Genomic DNA, 20,600 nt, shown 5'->3' with positions numbered 1-20,600 from the left:
TCCGGGATTTGAACCCGGGACCTCTCGCACCCTAAGCGAGAATCATACCCCTAGACCAACGAGCCACCACAAAATCTCTGCTTTCCTCTCTCTTACTCTAGCATAATTATTTGCAGTGACAAACTGTTACTTCTTTTTTAAACTCAGTTTTAAGTGTTCAAGGAAATACAAAAGTGTCTTTAAATGGGCATTGACGACTGACAATTACTGTTGGTACCTTCTGAAAAAATAAAATCCCTCAATTGCTAGACCCTCAGCTGGGGAAAGAAAATCTTACTGAAGGAATCAGGTACGACAATATTCAACGTGTTTGGTAGTGTGGCCGAGCGGTCTAAGGCGCTGGATTTAGGCTCCAGTCTCTTCGGAGGCGTGGGTTTGAATCCCACCGCTGCCAAAAAAAGAGGGGTTTTTATTCAGGAAACCTTGCGAATTTCTATATTTAGACTCTTCCCTAAAATGATTTAACTATGACTTAAGACATCACCTTCCTATGTTTAGGAATAACCTAAGCTATCCTCACAAGTTGTAGCCGATAGTAACAAGAGCTAAAAACGAAAAATTTTCAAGTGTTACACAATTGGCCTCCAAAAATAGGAAAAATACATCATCCTTGTATTATGTCAAAATATTTCCAATGGATATACGACAAAAACCTTTTTTAAAACCTACAATTCGAGTTACCATTTCCTTGGGCCAAGTGTCCATCTGAAGTGGAGAGATCACCAGACTAAATTTGAGATGACCTTTGACCTAATCAAACTCTGGAGAAACATCATTTTTGAAACTGGAAAAGATGTATAATGAACTATAGACAATAGTCCTACAAGAGAAACTGTTGGCAATTAAATTTTATATGTATAAACTATTTATTGATTTGTTAACATCTTTGGAGGATATCACTGGGGAGCAGAAAGGTTGATTTCATTTGCAGATCACCCCAGTACATGCTGTATCACTCCTTTCATTAAGTATTGAACTCTATAAGCGCCCTTGTGTTGCTAGATTAAATTTTTTCACATATGCCAAGTAAGATGTCAGAGAGCATTTTTATTTTAAAAATATTTCACAAAGGAATAGGCTTGTATCAAATGCTTTAGTTAGTGCTCTAGTTTTTAGTTGCCTCTTTTCATACTATATGCCAATAAAAAGCTTTATTTCTATTTTTTGTTGTTCTCTCCTTGAAGGATAAAGACCTTTAAACTTGGGCATAGCTTAGAGATTAAACATACCTTTACATTGACCTGGCTCTGCAGCCTTCTCCAAGAGAAATCTTACATTGATTGTCTGGACCCACAGGCATGACCATTGTTTTTTAAATCTTGCCATATTGTTGCTGTTTAGTCCTTTTCAGTCTGCCTGACTCTTCCTGACCCCTTTTAGGGTTTTCTTAGCAAAGATACTAGAGCAGTTCGCCATTTCCTACTCCAGCTCATTTTACAGATGAGAAAACTGAGGAGACAAGGTGAAATGACTGCCCAGCATGTTAGTAAGTATCTGAGGCTGGATTTGAGCTGGCTCCAGTGTTCTATCCACTGTGCCACCTAGCTGCCCAATAACTTCCCTACGAACTGCTGTGATTCTGATTTGTGGGCTGCTTAGGCCCAAGTTCCTTTCCCCGACTAACACTTGGTACTTTCTCATACACAGCCACGTCAGCCCTGTCCATCTGATATCCCTCCCTATACCATTCTTCCCTACCCTTTTATTGTGCTCCTGGAATACTTACTACATCGTGAAGAATCTGCTCTTCATAATAGGTCATAATTGCTTTATAAAACTTTTGTGTTTAATTTTATGAGTACCTGTTGTTTCTTCACACACACTGTGAGAAGTTAAGTTCTCTTTGTTACAAGAGATGGCTTTCTAAGCAAAGTAATTGAATATGAAAATATAGGTTATGTAAAATAAAATTAAGAAAAAATGAGACAAAAAGACTGTAGGTTCCTTGAGAGCAGGGAATATCGGTAGATAGCATTTAATAAATGTTTATTGAATTTGTTAAATGGAAAGTGTTCTAAATTTGGAATCATAGGACTCGCGTTCAAATTCTGTTTTTTTCCACTTTCTTGCTGTGTAACTTTGGACAAGTCACTTAACTTTCTGGATCTACAGAACCTGAGTCCAAACTCTATTTCTTCCACTTCCTGACTCTGTAACCTTGGAGAAATAATTTACCTTTTTGGGTCCAGTTTCCTCATACGTAAAGTGAGTGGATGCTTTCTGACTTTGTCTAAGATCCCTTCCAACTCTGCATGTTTGAACCTGGATTGTTCCTACGAGGAAGGAAGCAAGCAAGAATTATATGAAGAAAGAGAAAAGTGGCCTTCCACTTTAAAGGAAAGGGGTGTTTGTAGAAAATCAGTTTGGTTAGAATATAGTAATTTGAACTTCCCCAATTAATCAATCAATGAATAAGAATTTATTTAATCCCTAGATGCCTTGGTCTGTGTTGTGCTGGATTTACAAAGACACAAACCGAAACGGCTCCTGCCCTCAACTAGCTTAGTTCCCTAACCCTGGCCAAATATCTTGAAAAATTCATGGTCACAAAGAAGACTGCGTGTCTCAATGAAAATCCAAATCTATTACCTGAAAAACAAGCAAAACCTCCAAGAATGTGTTCAGTTGACATTGGTAAAAAAAAAAAAAAATTTGCACACCTCCTTCGAGCCGGAATCGAACCAGCGACCTAAGGATTCCCACAGACATACGCTTTCTACAGTCCTCCGCTCTACCAGCTGAGCTATCGAAGGGCGCACGCTAGAACCCTCTAGCACAGAATTTTCTCTGCATGGTTGCAGTTAAATTATGTCTCTCTAGTACTGTTCTATGAATCTCTGAGTTGATCTTAAGTCTACTTGAGCTTCTCTATTTAAATCTCAGGCCAAAGCAGCGGGAGAATACGTTACCAGATATCAAACCAGGAACTCAGCAAATTTCTAAAACTCTAAGGACACCTCCATCTTGTAAATAGGAGATCTTGGGCAAGTGGTTTAACATTTCTGAGCCTCAGTTTCCTCATCTGTAAAATGAGGAGGTCAGACAAAATGGCCTTTAAGGTCCCATCCAAATATATATAGCTCTATGATCCTATGATAGTGGACGTTTCTAAATTCTCTCAGGTCTTCAAATACTATGGTCCTAGGAACCTTCCACAGCTAGCTAGTTTCTGGCAACCCTCCTTCACCCGTCAACTACCACTGCCAATCCATCCTGAAATGACACTTTTTGGCTTCTGAAAACCAAGTAAAATAATGCCAGGAGACAGTTAACAGGACCCAGCAGGCAGCCCCGAGTTCCTCTGGAGTTTGAAGGGAGAAAGATTGAAGGAGCTTTCTTCTTTTTTTCCACATTGGTCAGCCATACCTGAAGGGTTGGTTAGATGCCATATTCTTAAAGGATCACAAAAAAGCCTGTATTTGATCAGAGACGCAATAGTGAGTCACTAGAGTTTCTTGAGCAAGCAAGTGACATAGTCTAGGGCTCCAGGACCTGTACTTTAGCAATATCTTCATTTGGCATGAAGATCAATTAGAAGGTTGCTATTACAATAGTCCAGGGGAAAGGTGAGGAGGACTTGAACTAGGATAGTGGCCTTTTGAGAAGAGAAGGTCAACCGAAAAGACTGAGAAGTAGAATCTACAAGGCTTGGCAATTTATTGGATATGAGGGAGGGTGAAGGAGAAGGAAGAGATGAGAATGACTGAAGATGTGAACTTGGGTGACTAGAAGGGTGATGGTGACCTCTACAGAATCAGGGAAGTTAGAAAGAGGAGTGGGTTTTGAGGGGAAGATAGTTACTTCTGTTTTGGACACAGGACCATGTTGGAGGGCTCAGTCAATGAGTGGTAAGCAAAAAAAAATAAGAGTCTGGAAAGTGGAATTAGAGTGAAAAATTCCATTCATTGATTGGACAAAGATCCATTAGCTGTGAGTAGAAAAAGAAAATTCATGGGGAACTCCATGAATTGAGAATGCTTGCTAATTCCAGCACTGGGGATTTTTTACTGGCATCCAGAGGATGCTGTCCATGGGCAGAGTTGAATCCAAGTGTCTGAACTGTATTTTTTTTAAAGCTCCTGTTTTGAGAGCATGCCTTTATAGATCGGTTAGGGCCTGCCTAAGTTTGAGAGGAGATGTCAAGCTCACAATCCATAAGCTGGTTAATTATTGGAATATGTTAAACTTTATTCCTTCAACTTTTTTTGTTGTGAGTAAAAACTGTAGAGTTAAACTATGCTTGTGTCATTAACCTTGTCATATCATATTCATGTCATTAAAGTCTATCCACCCTGAAAACAAATGACCAAAGAGTCACAGAGCTTATGTAATTGCTGTCAACTCTGAAAATACCAAAGAGCTCGTAGTTATCACAACCACAATTAGCCCTGAAAAGTAAAATAAAATCAAAGAGCTAATAGTGGTCATAAGCAAAAAGCTTTCTTCATTCTGTTGGAGGAGGAAAACTAGACACATACTGGGGCCTGCTCTGATACCAACGAAAACGACTTTAGTGTGGGCAAATCTCAATACATGCACAAATGGCTACACAGTGAGCAGTAGCCCTGACAATGAGGTGTAACAGCAACAATGAGAAGAGTTTGATTCATAGCAGGACCTCGTGACCAGAACATGGGTACTGTAGGTGTTTGTCAGAGCTCAGAGACCACCTGGTGCTGGTGTGAAACAATTCTGGGATTTTTGCTGTCGTGAGTTTGATAAGGGTCAGGTTGTGATATGGCAGATTGCCTCCAAGAATTTCAAAGACTCAGGCTGACTCCAACCCAGTTAGAGAGATTTATTGTGGATTTGAGGTTTTGTGCTCAGGTGAGTTGCTAAGTTCCTTAGAGGAACTTGCAATTTCAGTAAGGTAGGACAGATAATTTTATAGAGTATGTGATGCTGATTACACAATCAAAATTTACATAGAATATAAGGATATGGTTGATATTAGAAGGGCAGGAGGGGTTTGTTACGGGATTAGGGAATAGGGGAGGGGATCCCTTCTATGGTTGGGTGGTCAAACATCCTGGTCATGCTTCTTTCTGATTGGCTAGGTATTGTGGTCTTGTTTGGGGCTAAATGGATGATATGATTGTGGTTGGGTACAAGAACACATCTGTTCAAATATGTAGATTGGATCTGTGGGCAGTGGCTGTATTGAGTCTGGGGGCCTGTGGTGTGGTTAGAGCCAGATTATGTGGTTAAATCAGGACATGTCTGCTGTGCAGTGAGGCCCATAAGGAAGTTAGAGTATTGGGGCTGGGGGCAGCTTTGTTAGGATTCCATCAAGTTCATCCAGAGAGTCAGTGCAAAGGATTGTTGTTATGCCAAGCTCAAGCTCAGGGCACAGCTTGCTTGATGGGCGTCCCAATTGTAAAAAAAGAAGAGTGGTCTTGTTATGGGGATCCTGACAGGTCCAATGAAATTCTCACAAAGAGAGAGGACTAGAGTTGGCTTAAGGTGGTTCAGACACAAACTTTAAGAGACAAAACGGGTAAGTCCACCCAGACAAGTCTTTAGACTAATAAGGGAAGCAATGCCACACATAAAAGTGTTGGAAGTAGGGGAGAGAGACTATCAGCTCTCTGAGGACCTCAGGAAGACTGGTATCTCTCAAAGCACCCTGTGATATGGACATAATTCATTAACTACTGAGTGAGTGTGGAACTACCTAGGCCCTCCTTATAGTCCAATGGTAGGCTAGTGGCCAGCAGTACCCCCTGGTCAAGATATATTATAAAAGATAGACCTTTTCGGTCCAGAATATCAAAGGAACTAATGAAAAGAAATGCAGGGGAAGGTGGCCTAGCAATTCCAGATCTTAAATTGTATTATAAAGCAGCAATCCTCAAAACTGCTTGATACTGGCTAAGAAATAGGGAGGTGGATCAGTGGATTAGGTTAAATATGCAAGACACAGTAGTCAATGACTATAGTAATCTATTGTTTGATAAACCCAAAGACCCCAGCTTCTGAGATAAGAACCCACTCTTTGAAAAAAACTGCTGGGAAAACTGGAAAAGAGTATGGCAGAAACTAGGCATAAACCCAAATCTCACACCATATACCAAAATAAAGTCAAAATGGGTTCAGGACTTAGATATAAAGGCTGATACCGTAAGTAAACTGGGAGAACAAGGAATAGTTCACCTATCAGATCTATAGAGAACAGAAGAATTCATGACCAAAAAGGAGATAGAGAACATTATGAAAAGCAAAATGGATAATTTTAATTACATTAAATTGAAAAGTTTTTGCACAAACAAAGCCAATGCAACTAAGATTAGAAGGAAGGTAGAAAATTGGGAAAGAATTTTTACAACCAGTCTCTCTGATAAAGGCCTCATTTCTAAAATATATAGAGAATTAAGACAAATTTATAAGAACACAAGCCATTCCCCAATTGATAAATGGTCAAAGGATATGAACAGACAGTTCTCAGATGAAGAAATTAAAGCCATCTATAGTCATATGAAAAAATGCTCTAAATCATTATTGATTAGAGAAATGCAAATCAAAACAACTCTGAGGTACCACATCACACCTATCAGATTGGCCAACATGACAAAACAGGAAAATGATAAATGTTGGAGAAGATGTGGGAAAATTGGAACACTAATACATTGTTGGTGGAGTTGTGAAATGATCCAACCATTTTGGAGAACAATTTGGAACTATGCCCAAAGGGCTACAAAAATGTGCATACCCTTTGATCCAGCAATAGCACTTCTAGGGCTATATCCCAAAGAGATCAAACAAATGGGAAAAGGACCCACATGTACAAAAATATTCATAGCAGCTCTTTTTGTGGTGGCAAAGAATTGGAAATTGAGAGGATGCCCATCAATTGGGGAATGGCTGAGCAAGTTGTGGTATATGAATGTAATGGAATACTATTGTGCTATAAGAAATGATGAACAGGCTGACTTCAGAAAAACCTGGAAAGACTTATATGGTCTGACACTGAGTGAAGTGAGCAGAACCAAGAGGACTTTGTACACAATAACAGACACATTATGTGATGATTAATATTGTTAAACTGAACCCTTCTCAGCATTACAAGGATCTAAGACATCTCCAGAGGCCTCGGGATGGAAAATGCTGTCCACATCCAAAGAAAGAACTATGGAAGTTGAATCGCTATCACTTATTTTTACCTTCTGTTGAGTTTTGTTTCATCTTTCTGATGGTTCCTCCTATTGGTTTTAATTTTTACTTACAACTTCACTAATGTGAAAATATGTTTAATGGGAATGTAAATGTAAAGCCTATATCAGATTGTGCATCTTCTTGGGGAGAGTAGGGGAGAGGAAGGGGGAGAAAAATTTTCAACTCAAAAGCATATGGAAGTGATTGTTGATAAATCAAAATAAATTAATAAAAAATTTTAAAAAAAGATAGGCTTTTTCAGGAAGAAGTTTGGTGGTCATGAAGAGCACTGAAGAAGTTCCCAAAATCAGTCCTGGCAGCTTTTAAATTCTGGAGTCAGCTCATCATTCCATGTATAGTATATTTCCAAGATATTTGAATGAATGGACCAGCTCTCTAGGTGTTCCATCTAACCATGTTAGAGTCCAGAAAATAGAACCATTCTTCAAGCATTTTGTTTGTCAATCATAAATAGTGAGTACAAATTATTTTTGAGTGATTATAGATCAGCACGTTGGCATCTACAAACAGGAGGGCCTGAAAGACCTCTACCATCTATCTTCTGTTTGGACTCATGCTGAAAATCCTCCATGTGGCTGGAAAGTATATTTAGCAAGCATAAATATCCCCATTTTATGCTTCTTGCCTCATTCATTGTAATCAGAAGGTCAGAGGACTTTCTCTCTTTGTTGTTATATCTTTCAAGGAATTTTGGTTAATTTTGACATATTGTAGAAGATAACATAGTGAGGTAGGCAGTATGGGTCTCTACTGAATCAAATGCATTTTTATAGTCAACAAACATAGTGACATTTTGTATTCTTTAAATCTTTCCATGTACTTGGCCTCAAAAATGTGGTCTGCTATGTAATATCATTTGAAAGAGCCTTACTGTTCCCTACTCAGATCTTCATCAAGGGTACCTTTGATGTATGGGAAAACAGACATACAGTTTGGTAGTTATTTATATTCAACCTGTTGCCTTTTGTGGGGTTGGATTTTGTGTGTGTGTGTGTGTGTGTGTGTGTGTGTGTGTGTGTGTGTGGAGGTTGAGGGGATAATATTTAGTGGCAGCTAGGTGGCATAGTGGATAGAAACTGTGTGTTTGAATCTGGCCTTAGGTATTAGTTGTGGGACCATGAAAAAGTCACTTAACTTCAGTTTCCTCATCTGTGATGTGGAGGTAATAATAACACCTACCTCCCAGCACTATGGTGAGGATCAAATGAGATGATATGTATAAAAATGTTTTGCAAAATTTAAAATGCTATATAAATGCTAGGCATTTTTATTAATAAACCCAAGCCTTTCTTGTTCCATTTCAGATATCTTGAGAATTCATCTCTTAATGCCCTCAAGATCCTATCACCTCCAACATAAAACTCCTCTGTGTTTGGCTAAATCTAGTCAGTCTTCCTATCTCTATTCTCTTACTTTTTTCAGTGCTATTTCTTTTTTATTTTTTTTTAAGTAAGGAAAGGGATGCACCAACCTTATTGGGTAGCACCAGCCTTAGGGTTTGTCTCACTAGTATTCCCAAGTTTGAAGGTTTGAGAGTCTAGTCTTTGTCTGAGAGAAGGTCATTTACTTGGGCATTCCAACTCTTAAGAAGAGCAAAGAATCACACCAGGCTCCCAGTACTGAAAGAAGCATCTTTAAAATATTTAAATCACAATATGGAGAAGTAAAAGGCCAGGACTTTGCATTCTGCCTTTACCCTAACTTATTAAGGATATGCCTACAAGGTCATTTCCACAACCTCCTCAAGGTCAGAAGAATAAAGGGTCCTTTCAACAAAAGTTATCATTGACCCCTGTGAAAGTTAAACTCACTAGATTATATGATGAATGCTGTAACCCACCGAAAACTCCTCCTTTTCCCTCTCCCCCCTAACATCCTTCACTTCCCCCCCACCCAGTTAGATAAATTTTCACTAAGGCAAATCTACTTACTTGGGTTTTTTGGGGGGTCCCTTCCAATTCTAACATTCTATGATTAGGCAAGAAAATGACTTATGCTGCCCAATCCAGGATCTAACCCTGTCTATTCATTTGTTATATAGGTGAGAGGCCTATCATACTGCTCCCCCCTCCCCCTCCCACCCCCAACTCACCACCCCCGACCCCGCCATTGCTTGGGTTTCAAAACAACCTTGCCTTGAACCATCCTCTTGAGCAGTTGCTCTTTAGCTTGGGGTCTAGCGTGGCATTGTGGAGATGAGTGCATGTAAAATCAGAGAAATTGGCTTTGAGTCCCATCTGTGCTCTTACTACCTAAGAAGCCTCAGTTTTCTCATTTGTAAAATAATGTGGAGATTAAGCAAGATGGTCTCTATGACCCTTCCAGCTTTATGTCTAACTAGTTGATGTGGAAACATGTTCTTTAGTAACAACTGACATTTCCACAGCTGCAATTCTGTGTCCCCAGCCTCCTCCCTACTGCTGCGGGCGAGAACATCTAGATGGTAGTAACAAAAAACCGAAACAATATAATGGAAACAGCTGAGACTTCAGTCTATAACAGGAATCCATCATGCCTACGTTTTTCCCTTATGGCTCTCGGAAGTCAGTAACTAGAGGAAAGACGTTCTTCATCAGCCCTTTGGACAGGCTTCAATCTTCGTTGGAAATTTTCCCCCCTCCTGGTCTAGAAATCCCTCTCGAAACGGTCGGACGTTTCCCCAGCGATCAACCAGTGAATCAACAAACACTGAAACAATTACTGCTCTCAAGAAGCTTACATTTTAATGGAGAGACAATGTGTATATAAGAAAACTAAATAAAGCATAAATATAAATACATATGAATATATACAATGTAATTAAAAGAAGTTTGGGAAAGAAGTACTATCCTGGGAGGGGAAAAGATCAGGAAAGCTTTCTTAATACTCGAGCTGCTTCCTAAAGGAAGGCCGAGGCGGGGAGGGGGTAGGATGGAGAGACTATATTCCATGGGACGACCAACGCAAAGAGGAAACCTGGGAGAGTTGTGAAAGAGGAACCAAGAAAAGGCCAGTTGGTCTGGATCACAGACTGGAGTTTCTATGTTATCATTAAGCGAGTGGCCCTCTCTCACTGTTCCAAGGTCCGCTCAGTTCCGTACCCACTCCAGGGCCGTCTAGATCCCCAAACACAAATCCGGGTAAAGAGAAGACCTGGGGGGGCCAGGAGGATACAGCTCCCAGACTCCTGGTTTTCCACTCCCTTTGAACAGTGTCTGTAAACCCCTGGTTTCCTGCAGCTCCTAGATGTCGAATTCAGCGAGAGGGAGAATCTTCGGCTGCACCCCGCGTCCCCGGAAAGGTCTGAATCAGGAAATGGCAGCGACCACGTCATTTGAGATGAAAGCGAGTTTTGAATGAAAAATCAGGCGTTGGCTTTCTTTCCGTATACAAAACAGAATCTTGGAGAATGCCGCTAGATAAATTGACCTCAATCAAGGAGATAAAGACGGATGCCAGAGAGAAACGTCATGGGTAGCGTGGCCGAGCGGTCTAAGGCGCTGGATTTAGGCTCCAGTCTCTTCGGAGGCGTGGGTTCGAATCCCACCGCTGCCATGAGTGTTTTTAGCGAAAAACTTTGCTTTGAAAATTTCAGCATTACCTTTCGAACACACATGAAAACGTGTCTGAAGGAATATGGGAAGTCTAGTGTTTGTCATCCTTATCTTCTACGTCTGCAGAAAGCTTTAATGTAAGTTTTTAGCCCTATCTTCTACGTCTGCAGAAAGCTTTAATGTAAGTTTTTAGCCCCAGACCGTTTTAAGAGTCAGTCAATAAATATTTATAAAACACCTACTATGTATGTATGTGTATGTGTATTATATACAGCAACTGTGCTAAGGATATAAAGAAATGTAAAGGGCAGCCCCTGGTGTCAAGGAGACAATATACAAACAACTATGTCCATATAAGATATATAGAGGATAAATTGGAGATAATAGAGGGAGGGCACTAGAATTCAAGGGGATTAGGAAAGGTTTCCTGTAGAAGGTGGGATTTTAGCTGAGACTTAAAAGAAACCAGGTAATCCAGGAGGCAGAGATGAGGAGGAAGAGAATTCCAGGCATAGGATACCGTCAGTGAAAATGCCAGAGTCGAGAGGTGGAGTGTCCTGTTGGAGGAACTGCAAGGAGGTCAGCGGTCACTGGATATCACAGTACAATGGGGATCACCGTGGGGCAGGAGAAGGGGGAAGGGGAGGAAAGGCAGAGATGTTAGGTTCAAGATGGCCTGAAGGTTGGAAGGACAGGTTATGAAGAGCTTTGAACTCCAAACAGAAGATTTTATATTTCATCTTGGAGAAATAAGGGGCCACTGGAGTTTATTGAGTATGAATGGTGGGAATTAGAAAGATCACTTTTGAAGATAAATGAAATATGGGCTGGAGCACGGAAGAGACTTGAGGTAGGTAGATCACCAGCAAACGTGCAATAGTCTAGGATTGAAGTGCTGGAGGTCTATACCAGTGTGTTGGTGATGGGGTATGGGCCCAAGCCAAGACCTTTGCCCCTTACCCCAAAAGAATTTGGGTCCCATTTGTTTGAGCAGGGAATGACAGTAGGGGCCCTGGGTAACCTCTCCCCCCAACTCTCCTTGAGTTTTCTCCCACATAGTCAAGTCTTTGGAGTTCGCCTGAGGCATCATCTTTGCAATCCTCTCAACTGGCTTTTCATTACTTTCATTGTGGCTACACCCAATCTCCCAATTCTCTGTTACCCTTAACCTAGCCTAGCCCTTCATTGTCTATTACCTCTTGATGCCCTCCCCCCACTTCCCACCTTTCATCCTATCTAGACCCCATTCTGGACCTCCCAGTCACTCCCATCAAGATCCTCTCTAGACCCCTCCTCCAGTTATCCCAAACTACTTGGCTACTCCCAGATCCCTCCCACAGTCTTTCTGTATATAAGAGCCATCTTGTCTCCTTTAAGGGGCTGAGATTCAATCTGAGCCTTAGGCCAGTGTTGAGCTTAGATTTGGGAGAGCTAATTCAGGTGTGAGAATTCACTTAGACCTTCTCTGTAACCATTGGGAGTTTTATTGATACAAAAGCAGTGGGCTAGCCCTGGAAGGAGAACTAGCAACTTAAAGAAGGACAGGAGCTTGTTTTTACAAGGACAGGATGAGGAAAATGATTGCTTACAAGACAAGGAGGAATTGTCATGACACAGGACGAGGAAGATGAATGACAGGATAGAGGACCCAGGATAAGGAAGACAGGAAATTTTATGACTCAGGATGAAGGAAACAAGGAATTTTATGGTCCAGAATAAGCAGAAGTTTTATGGTATTTCAAGATAAGGGGAAGAGACTCTAGAATGCCCTCAAGTTCAGGAGGGGCCTCACAAGGTACTGGAAAAACAACCTTTAATATTCTTTTAGCTTTTAAAGCATCATTTGTATCCACATCACTAGATTCAATCTAGTCTGCTTGTCAATACAAGCATCACAAATGTTCAGATTCCTTAAAAGTCTGGCCAGTATGGTGAATCTTTAGTAAACCTTGTCTTTGACTGAAAGAAGCCTTGTGTCGAACTTATTCAGGCAGGACATGCGTGTCACTATTTTGGGGTCCCAGCATTCCTAAGACCCTAAACCTCAACAGTGGTAGTGGCAGTGGAGAGACTAGACATCTAGAAGAGATGGTGTGAAGGTAAAATTGACAAGCCTTAAATCGATGGTAACATCAGTTCTGTCAAGAAACCTTGAAAAGAAAGGACTTCAAGAGCAATGGCAGTATAATAGTAAATTACTCTCACCTTTATCGTTTAGACAATGTTGATGCATACTCCAGACAGCTAAACTGCTATAAGCAGATATTGGTCTCTATAACAGCCTTTTGTTGAACAGATATGTGTTTGCTTTTAATTTTCCTTAGACTGTATTTTCTTAAATGGATAAATTGTTTTAACTTTGAAGAAACTAATAAACTAACAAAAAGAATAGAAGACCAAAAGGAATAACAAAACAATCAAAAATAGAAACAAAATAACCCCAGGGAAGTTAAGTAAAACTACACAATAAAATGAATGCTAATATACTGCCCATTGTTACAAGAAGCCTAGATACTTTAATATATTTAGGTCAGAGTAACAACGTCCATTATGTTTAACCTGCATCGTATTGCAATTAAGTTACAATTAATTAATGTTGCCTGCATTCGCATAATTGTAGTTCTTGTATATATTGTTTTGTTTTTCATTCTTCATTTAATTGGAAGAGAATTCAAGGACCACTAAGCCAACTCATATTGGTTGGCAGGCCTTCTTAACATGGGATCTGAGGACTTAGTAGACAGACCTACAGATAGACAATGGAGAGAGAGAGACAGACAGAGACAAAGAGATGGACACAGAGATAGAGAAAGACAGAAAGAGAGAGAAAGAGACAGACAGAGAAGCAGATGATAGATTAACAGACTATATTTTAATATAATTGATTTGTTACTGTGTATTTTATTTTATGCATTTAAAAACGTTATTCTGAGAAGAGGCCCATAGGCTTCACCAGATTGCCAAAGGGGTCCAAAAAGACTAAGATCTCCTGGGATGGAGGAATCCTCTTTATAACATCTTCTGTGCCTGGGGAAAGAGGCCGGTCTTTCTTTCATTTTGTCCTTTTCAGTTAAAGGTGTCAGTTGTGATCCCACCAGCCCTGGGAGTTTGAGCCATAGTGACCATGGAGGCAGGATTCCAGAAATGTTGCAACTATCCAGTCTGGAAGGGAAGCTCTGGGAAGTTAGCGTGCCTTGAAAGCCAGCCCAAGGTGGGTTTTGAACTTAGAACTGGCACTGTGCTCTATAGGAACTAAGCTGAGTTATCTGTGTATTTATTTTATATCTTTGAAGTAAATATGTCTTTGTAAGAGCTAATCCAATTATTAGTGCACTGGGGCACAGGGGAGCCCTCCTATACTTGAGGGAATAGTGTTTGTGGGGGATGGAGTCATTTGCAGAGAGCCTTCACAGCCCTAAATTCCCTTAAGGGCACATAGAACCCTGGGGAAGGGATGAAATATAATATACCTGACCTTCAGATAGTGGAGGCCAAAGTGTCTAATGTTACATATTAAAATGGTAATCAAAGTATTTTTAAACATAAGGTCATGGATCCAAGCCCTGCTTTAACTTAAAAAGTCAGGTATATTGGATTTTTTCATTTAATTAGACCTACTTAGCCTGGGGTGGTAAATGTTGGCAGCAGCCAGGCAAAGGCCTGAAACAAAATTGCTACTTGAAAAAATACTTATATAAACATATAAATACTTAAATATAAATACCCTTCTTCCCAGTATAGCTCAGCGTCTAGCCAGGAGTACAGAAAGTCTCACTCAGCTGTCTCTCTTCAACATTGACTAATAATGTAAATGTTAGGAGATCAATAAATGTTCTTTGAATGACTAGATTAATTGTAACCACTAAAGGTTATAAGAGGTTTGACCTTATGGTCTTATGAACAGATTTTAAAACCTCAAGTTCACTATAATTCTTCCCCTGGAAGTGCCATTAAGATAACATATAAATAGTTTCTGATTTTGCCTCCAGTTAGAGAGTGAAAGCTCTCTAACAATGGGCTGGAAGATTGGGATCTTAGGCCTGTGCTAGGAAAGGTCACTTTCTCCTGTAGGCTCCCAGAGCTATCCTATTCCATCATACTGCAAACAAATAGACACCAGGAAACACAAAGGACAGAGCCAATCACAGTTATTTATAAGCAGTAAAATTTTGATCAGTCAACTCAAATGAGAACAGAATAAAAGGACACACAGAAATGGGAACCAGCCACACTTAGCCAAAGTAAGGCTGGGGAATGGTTTTCATTCCTCTGTATCTGTTTCTTTCTCTGTGCTCCAGCTACCTAAGTGAAAACCCATGATAAATAATAACAAGATAACAAAAAAAAAACCCCACAATATTATACCTTGTTCCTTGTCCCTTTAGCTTTTTATCTCATGCAGCTTTCTTTAGGGGCAAAAGTTTGAAGAAGAGCAGCACTGCTAAAGCTGTTCCATGTGGGGAGTGGAGAAGAAAGCCTGGCCACCTTGCTTCTCTCTCAGTTTTTCCTCCCCTTAGTCAGTCAACAAGCATTTACTAAGTACCTACTATGTGTGAGGCATTAGATTCTTAAATTCTTACTAAAGCAGAAAACTCAGTCTTCCGCTCCTGATCTCACATTAGCTTCCTCTATTTTAGAAGTGGGGAAAAATATAATTCAACTCCCAGGGTCTTTAGTGACTTAAATCTAACTGCAAAGCAGCCAGTCCTAGCCTTGTCAAAAGGACTGATACAGAATGAGTGAGTGAACTGTTCTCTTTATGAAAATTTAATAGGGGTGGACTGGTCTATGAGGAACCCATCCTTGAAACATGTGCTTCAAGACTATCTCTGATTCTTTTCAGTCCACCTCACGGAACTTTAGGGAGCTAGTTCTCTCCTCAAGTAACTGAGGGGCTTGTACCATTGATGACAAAAAAAATCTAATTGGCTGAAGAACAGGAAGAACTGATGATTCCAGAGTTGCTGAGATAAGAACTAAGTGGGCATTCAAAAGGATTAGACAACCCCCAAGTCTACTGCCTTTCATTGTAGCTTAGAGGGAAACAGCACTACTTTAACCTTAGTTCTCAGAGCTGAGTGAATAACAACAATGATAATATTTATATAGAGCTTATTTTGTGCCAGGCACTAGACTAAATACTTTACAAATATTATCCCATTTGATCCACACAACAACTCTGCAAGGTAGGTGCTATTTTTACTCCCATTTTACAGACAAGAAAACAGAGGTAAACAGATTAAGTGACTTGCCCAGTGTCACCTAGCTAGTAAGTGTCTGAGGGGTATTTGAACTCAGGTCTTCCTGATGCTAGCTAGGCTCAGTGCTTTATCTGCAAGGTGAACTAATGACAGCTGTGAGTGCTCTTTTATTTTTGCTTCCTAGAGTAAGTAACCAAGCAGTAACTTTGAGGTGGATGTGTCTAGGAGACCTCTGAGTTTGGGAGATCCAGGAGTCTCAAGTTAGTTCCTATTGACAACCTGAAGTGGTAACAGGAGACACCTGAGCAGTAGTGATCAATAGCAACAGAATCATCTGTACAAAGATATTCATCTGAGCCCTGAAGAAAGCTAGACCCAAGGGAAATCTCATGAGGACTCTTCGAAGGGAGAAAATTGCTTTCAGTAACCAGGAGTTGTGAGTTGCACCTTTGCCATATATGTTCACTATACATGTACCTCACCACATTTGTAATGTAAATTTCTGCCCACTTTTCCCATGGATCTTGTATTTGTGGAACGGAGCACCCCAGATTTTTTTTAACATTCTTTTTCTTTTTCTTTTTTTTAATTTTTAAGCAATTGGGGTTAAGTGACTTGCCCAGAGTCACACAGCTAGTAAGTGTCAAGTGTTTGATTTGAGGCTGGATTTGAAATGCCTCACATTTTTATAGGAGAATGGTTTTGTGGCTATTGCTCTTGCTATACCTTCTTAGTAAATACCTTAACTAAAAGCTAATTGAGACTAATGGCTGATTGGCAATGAGAAGTATTGGCAAAGAAGAAGTAGGGGCTAGTGATCTATAGTACTAGAATTCCAGATCTTTAGGGTTATTTTGATAAGGTACATTGGATTTCAGTGAGGGAGAGCTATGCAAGGTCAACAGCCTGACTTTCTTCTCTGGAGCCATCTGGGTCCAGTGACAAGATATAGAACAGGATGACTGGAGATAGCCTGGGATGATGGGGAAGTAGCCTTACAGAGAATTCTATGAGAACATTAAGAACATCAAGCTGACCTAATATAACAAAAAAAAAATGGGACCACTCTTGGACCCAAACCTCAAAGAGGTCAAAGATGTATATTAACTGATACAGAGTGAAATGAGCGGGCAGTTTTTCAATGAAGAAATCAAAACTATAAGTAGTCATGAAAAAATGCTCTAAAATGCTATTGATTAAGGAAATGCAAATTAAAACACTTTGAGATAACATTTTACACCTATCAGATTGACTAAAATGATAGAAAGGGAAAATGACAAAGACTTGCATAAAAGAACAAAAAGTGAAATGAATAGAACCAAGAGAACATTGTAGACAGTAACAGCAGTATTGTTCAAAGAATAATTGTGACCAAGTTATTTCGTGTATTATAAGTACTCAAATCAACTATGAAGGACCTACAAAAGAAGAGGCTTTCCACCTCTAGAAATAACTAATAAATAGAAGTATGCATAGTATGGTTTTACATATGTTTATAAATCTGTGTCAAATGGTGGCCTCTAGTGGGGAGGGAGAGAGGGAGATAGTTCAGAACTTAAAATGTAACAAAAAATTAATTTAAAAAAATTTTAAGATAGTTGTGAAAAGGCATTGGGCATAAAGAGAGCCTACTTAAGTGTCATACTGGTGTCCACAAAATAAGAAAATAGCTACAGAAAGGCCTCTAGCAAGTACCTGAAGGCACTGTCCCTTTGGTATTACAGTTCGACATTAGCCACAAGCAGTCAAATAAAGGAGAGGAGTCCTTGGTAATAGGACCAAGGAAGCTTCAGACCTATACTTGTAATAGTGGTGGTTAATTGTAATTGCTCTGAGGCTGCTGCATATACAGGACATGCTTGGCTGTCTTTTGGAGGCAAGAATAGGAACAGTACATGTGCAAATGTCAGTGCATGGAGTTGTTCTGAGCATCCTGTATATATCTCTTCTTCCAAAACAATTGCACAGTGCTCCCCTTCACACACTCTACATTTCTGCTTGAACTGTTCCATTAGCTATTATTTCTGTACACAATGTTCTGTATCCCATCTCCATGGTTTTGCCCAAGCTTTCTGTACGATTGGAATGTATACCTCCCTCACCTCCCATATTCGCTAGCTTCCTTCAAGACTCAGTTCAAGAGTCCCCTCATCTGCAACAACTCTCCACATTTCCAGCCCCCAGGAATTTACTTTGATTTTGTATATTTAAAAAAAATATCATCTGTGTACATACTGTTTCTGTCCAACAGAATATGAGTTCCTTGAGTACACGGATTGCTTTGTTTTATATTTTTGGCTTCCAAGCACTTACTTATTACAGTACCAGGCACACAGTAGGCTCTATTAAGTGCTTGCTGAATGAAAGAGTAATCATGGAATGTGCTCTCACAGTCCTGTGACTTTGCTTAAACAGTTCTTTGTTCCTGGAATACCTTCCAGCTCTATCTTTGCAGCTATTGTTATCGGTTCCCTAGTCATTATTTAAAGCCCAACTCAAACTGCCAAGTCTTCCTGAAATCTTTCCTAGATCCTTCTCCCCTACTCCCAGGCATGTCCTTTCTTTTCAGACCTTGAATAACACTTTTATTTGGCAATTTTAAACTGCAATCTTTTCTCTTTGAGTGGACCTCTTATTTTATGGGTGTAGAGAGTACTTTTTTGGGAGCTCCCGGTGAGAAATTCATGATCTCAATACAGATGTATCTGTATCAATACAGATGATACAGATGTACCAACACAGATCTCCTATGTAACTGAGAGTCTTAGAGCGCTGAAGCGCTGAAACTTTGCTACTTGTAAAGGTCTCCTAGCCAATATGTGTCAGGAGTGGAACCTGAACCCAGGTCTTCCTGATACTTCCTATCCACTACACCATGTTACCTCTTAAGACTGCCCTCATCCTGTGAGATATTATATATATATGTATGTATGTATATATACACACACACACATATGTATATCTATAAATGTGTGTGTGTGTGCATGTATAAAATTAAAAAGGAGGTTTGGATGCCATTAAGCTCCTCTCATGTGGCAAAGTACCTGGTGCTGATTCTCTTCCATCTTAGATTTGCAAAGCAGGGTGCCCACTGCTCATACAAAAGCTGATTGAAATTTTCTGGCAAAATATGGCAAGAGAAGGTTACTTCCAAGAGATACCTCCACTTTCCATCTATATAAAGGACAAGGAAACAAGTTGTCCTGTGACAACAATGGGTGGGGGGATCTCTCTCTTAGTTCTTCATTGCTGGAAAGATTCTTCCCAGAGTCCTCCTTAATAGGCTGACCCTTCACCTGAAAGATGATCATCTACTTGAAAACCAATGTGACTTCAGAAAGGGCCGAGGAATGGTCAATATGGTGTTTGCTGCCCAATAACTCCTAGAGAAATGCCAGGAGGAGGACAGAGGTCTGTACACAATATTAATCAATCTGACCAAGGCCTTTGACATTGTCAGTTATAAGGGCTTGTGGAAGATCATGGCAAGATGTGGTTACCCGGAGAAGTTCATCAGTATTGTTCCACAACAATCCTCTCATGAATTGCCAGTCACCAATGGAGTGAAGCAGGGTGTGTGCTTGCTCCCATACTTTTTAGCATGATGTTTTCAGTGGTCTTGTCAGACACCTTCAACAAGGACAAAAATGGCATAAAGATCAGGTACCAAACTGACAGTAAATTATTTAACTTGAAAAGGCTATAAGCCAAGACTAAGGTGAGAGAGCATTGTTGTGTGACTTTTTGCATACCAATGATTGTGCACTCAATGCAGCCTCTGAGGCTGAGATGCGACAGAGCATAGATCGATTCTCTGACTTGTGCTAATTCTGGCCTAACAACACCAAGAAAACAGAAGTTTTCTACCAGCCAACACCACACCATCTATATCTGGAACCATTGGTTATAGCAAATGGAGAAATTTTGAATGCTGTTAATAAGTTCATTTACCTTGGCAGTATACTTTCCAGTTATGTACACTTAGATGATGAAGTTGATGTACACATTGCCAGATCTAGCTCTGTGTGTGGGAGGCTCAGAAGGAAGGTTGGGAGAGAAGAGGTATTAGGCTTCCTACAAAACTGAAGGTCTATAGAGCTTTTGTGCTGACTTCATTGTTGTATGCGTGTGAAACCTGGACAGTATACAGTACCCTGCAGGAAACTGAATCAATTCCATTTGAATTGTCTTAGGAAGATTCTGAAGATCTGAGGTCCTTTCTGGAGCTGAATTGCCAAGCATTCGAACTCTGCCGCAGAGAGCACAACTCCAATGGACTGGCCACATCGTTCAAAAGCCAAACACGTGTTTGCCCAAAAGACTATTTCATGGAGAACCGACACAAGGCAAGGGCCCACATGGAGGTCAAGAGAAGTGATACAAGGACACTTTCAAGTTTTCTCTGAAGAACTTTGGGATTAATTGAGACATGGGAGACATTGGCACAGGACTTCCCGGCATGGTATGCCTGCATCAAAGAGGGTGCTGTACTCTATGAGCAAAGCAGAATTGCTTTGTTTCATGCTTCAAAAGAAGCATGAAATGCACAAATTTAGAGACATCTCCATTCCAAATGTTCATACTGATTATTTGTGCCTGACCTGTGGTAGAGCCTTCTGAGGTTGTATTTGTTGGACATACTCTACCTTGACCCCAACATAATGGTGTCATTTTGGTCCTCTTTGAAAATGAA

The 20,600-nt window shown here is 40.2% G+C and overlaps 4 non-coding genes across 4 annotated transcripts in view; 2 read left to right on the top strand and 2 right to left on the bottom strand.

The window, feature by feature from the left end:
* The window catches only part of TRNAP-AGG (transfer RNA proline (anticodon AGG)), a 72-nt gene extending 7 nt beyond the window's left edge, over positions 1 to 65 (bottom strand). The window contains exon 1 of the tRNA in view: positions 1 to 65. This exon is cut by the window's left edge and continues 7 nt beyond it. This is a non-coding gene — a tRNA (tRNA-Pro).
* Positions 66 to 312: 247 nt separating this feature from the next.
* Positions 313 to 394, top strand: TRNAL-UAG (transfer RNA leucine (anticodon UAG)). Its single transcript has one exon. It is a non-coding gene; the product is annotated as a tRNA-Leu (tRNA).
* Positions 395 to 2,661: 2,267 nt separating this feature from the next.
* TRNAY-GUA (transfer RNA tyrosine (anticodon GUA)) lies at positions 2,662 to 2,753 on the bottom strand. Its single transcript is given in 2 exon segments — positions 2,662 to 2,697; positions 2,717 to 2,753. It is a non-coding gene; the product is annotated as a tRNA-Tyr (tRNA).
* A 7,872-nt stretch (positions 2,754 to 10,625) lies between these two features.
* TRNAL-UAG (transfer RNA leucine (anticodon UAG)) lies at positions 10,626 to 10,707 on the top strand. Its single transcript has one exon. It is a non-coding gene; the product is annotated as a tRNA-Leu (tRNA).
* The last annotated feature ends 9,893 nt before the right edge of the window (positions 10,708 to 20,600 follow it).

Source organism: Phascolarctos cinereus, unplaced genomic scaffold, assembly GCF_003287225.1.
Source record: "Phascolarctos cinereus isolate Bilbo 61053 unplaced genomic scaffold, phaCin_HiC Scaffold_3;HRSCAF=262, whole genome shotgun sequence".
Taxonomy (NCBI): Eukaryota; Metazoa; Chordata; class Mammalia; order Diprotodontia; family Phascolarctidae; genus Phascolarctos; species Phascolarctos cinereus.
Note: the sequence above shows the minus strand (reverse complement) of the source record. Positions and strands in the feature narration are given on the sequence as shown.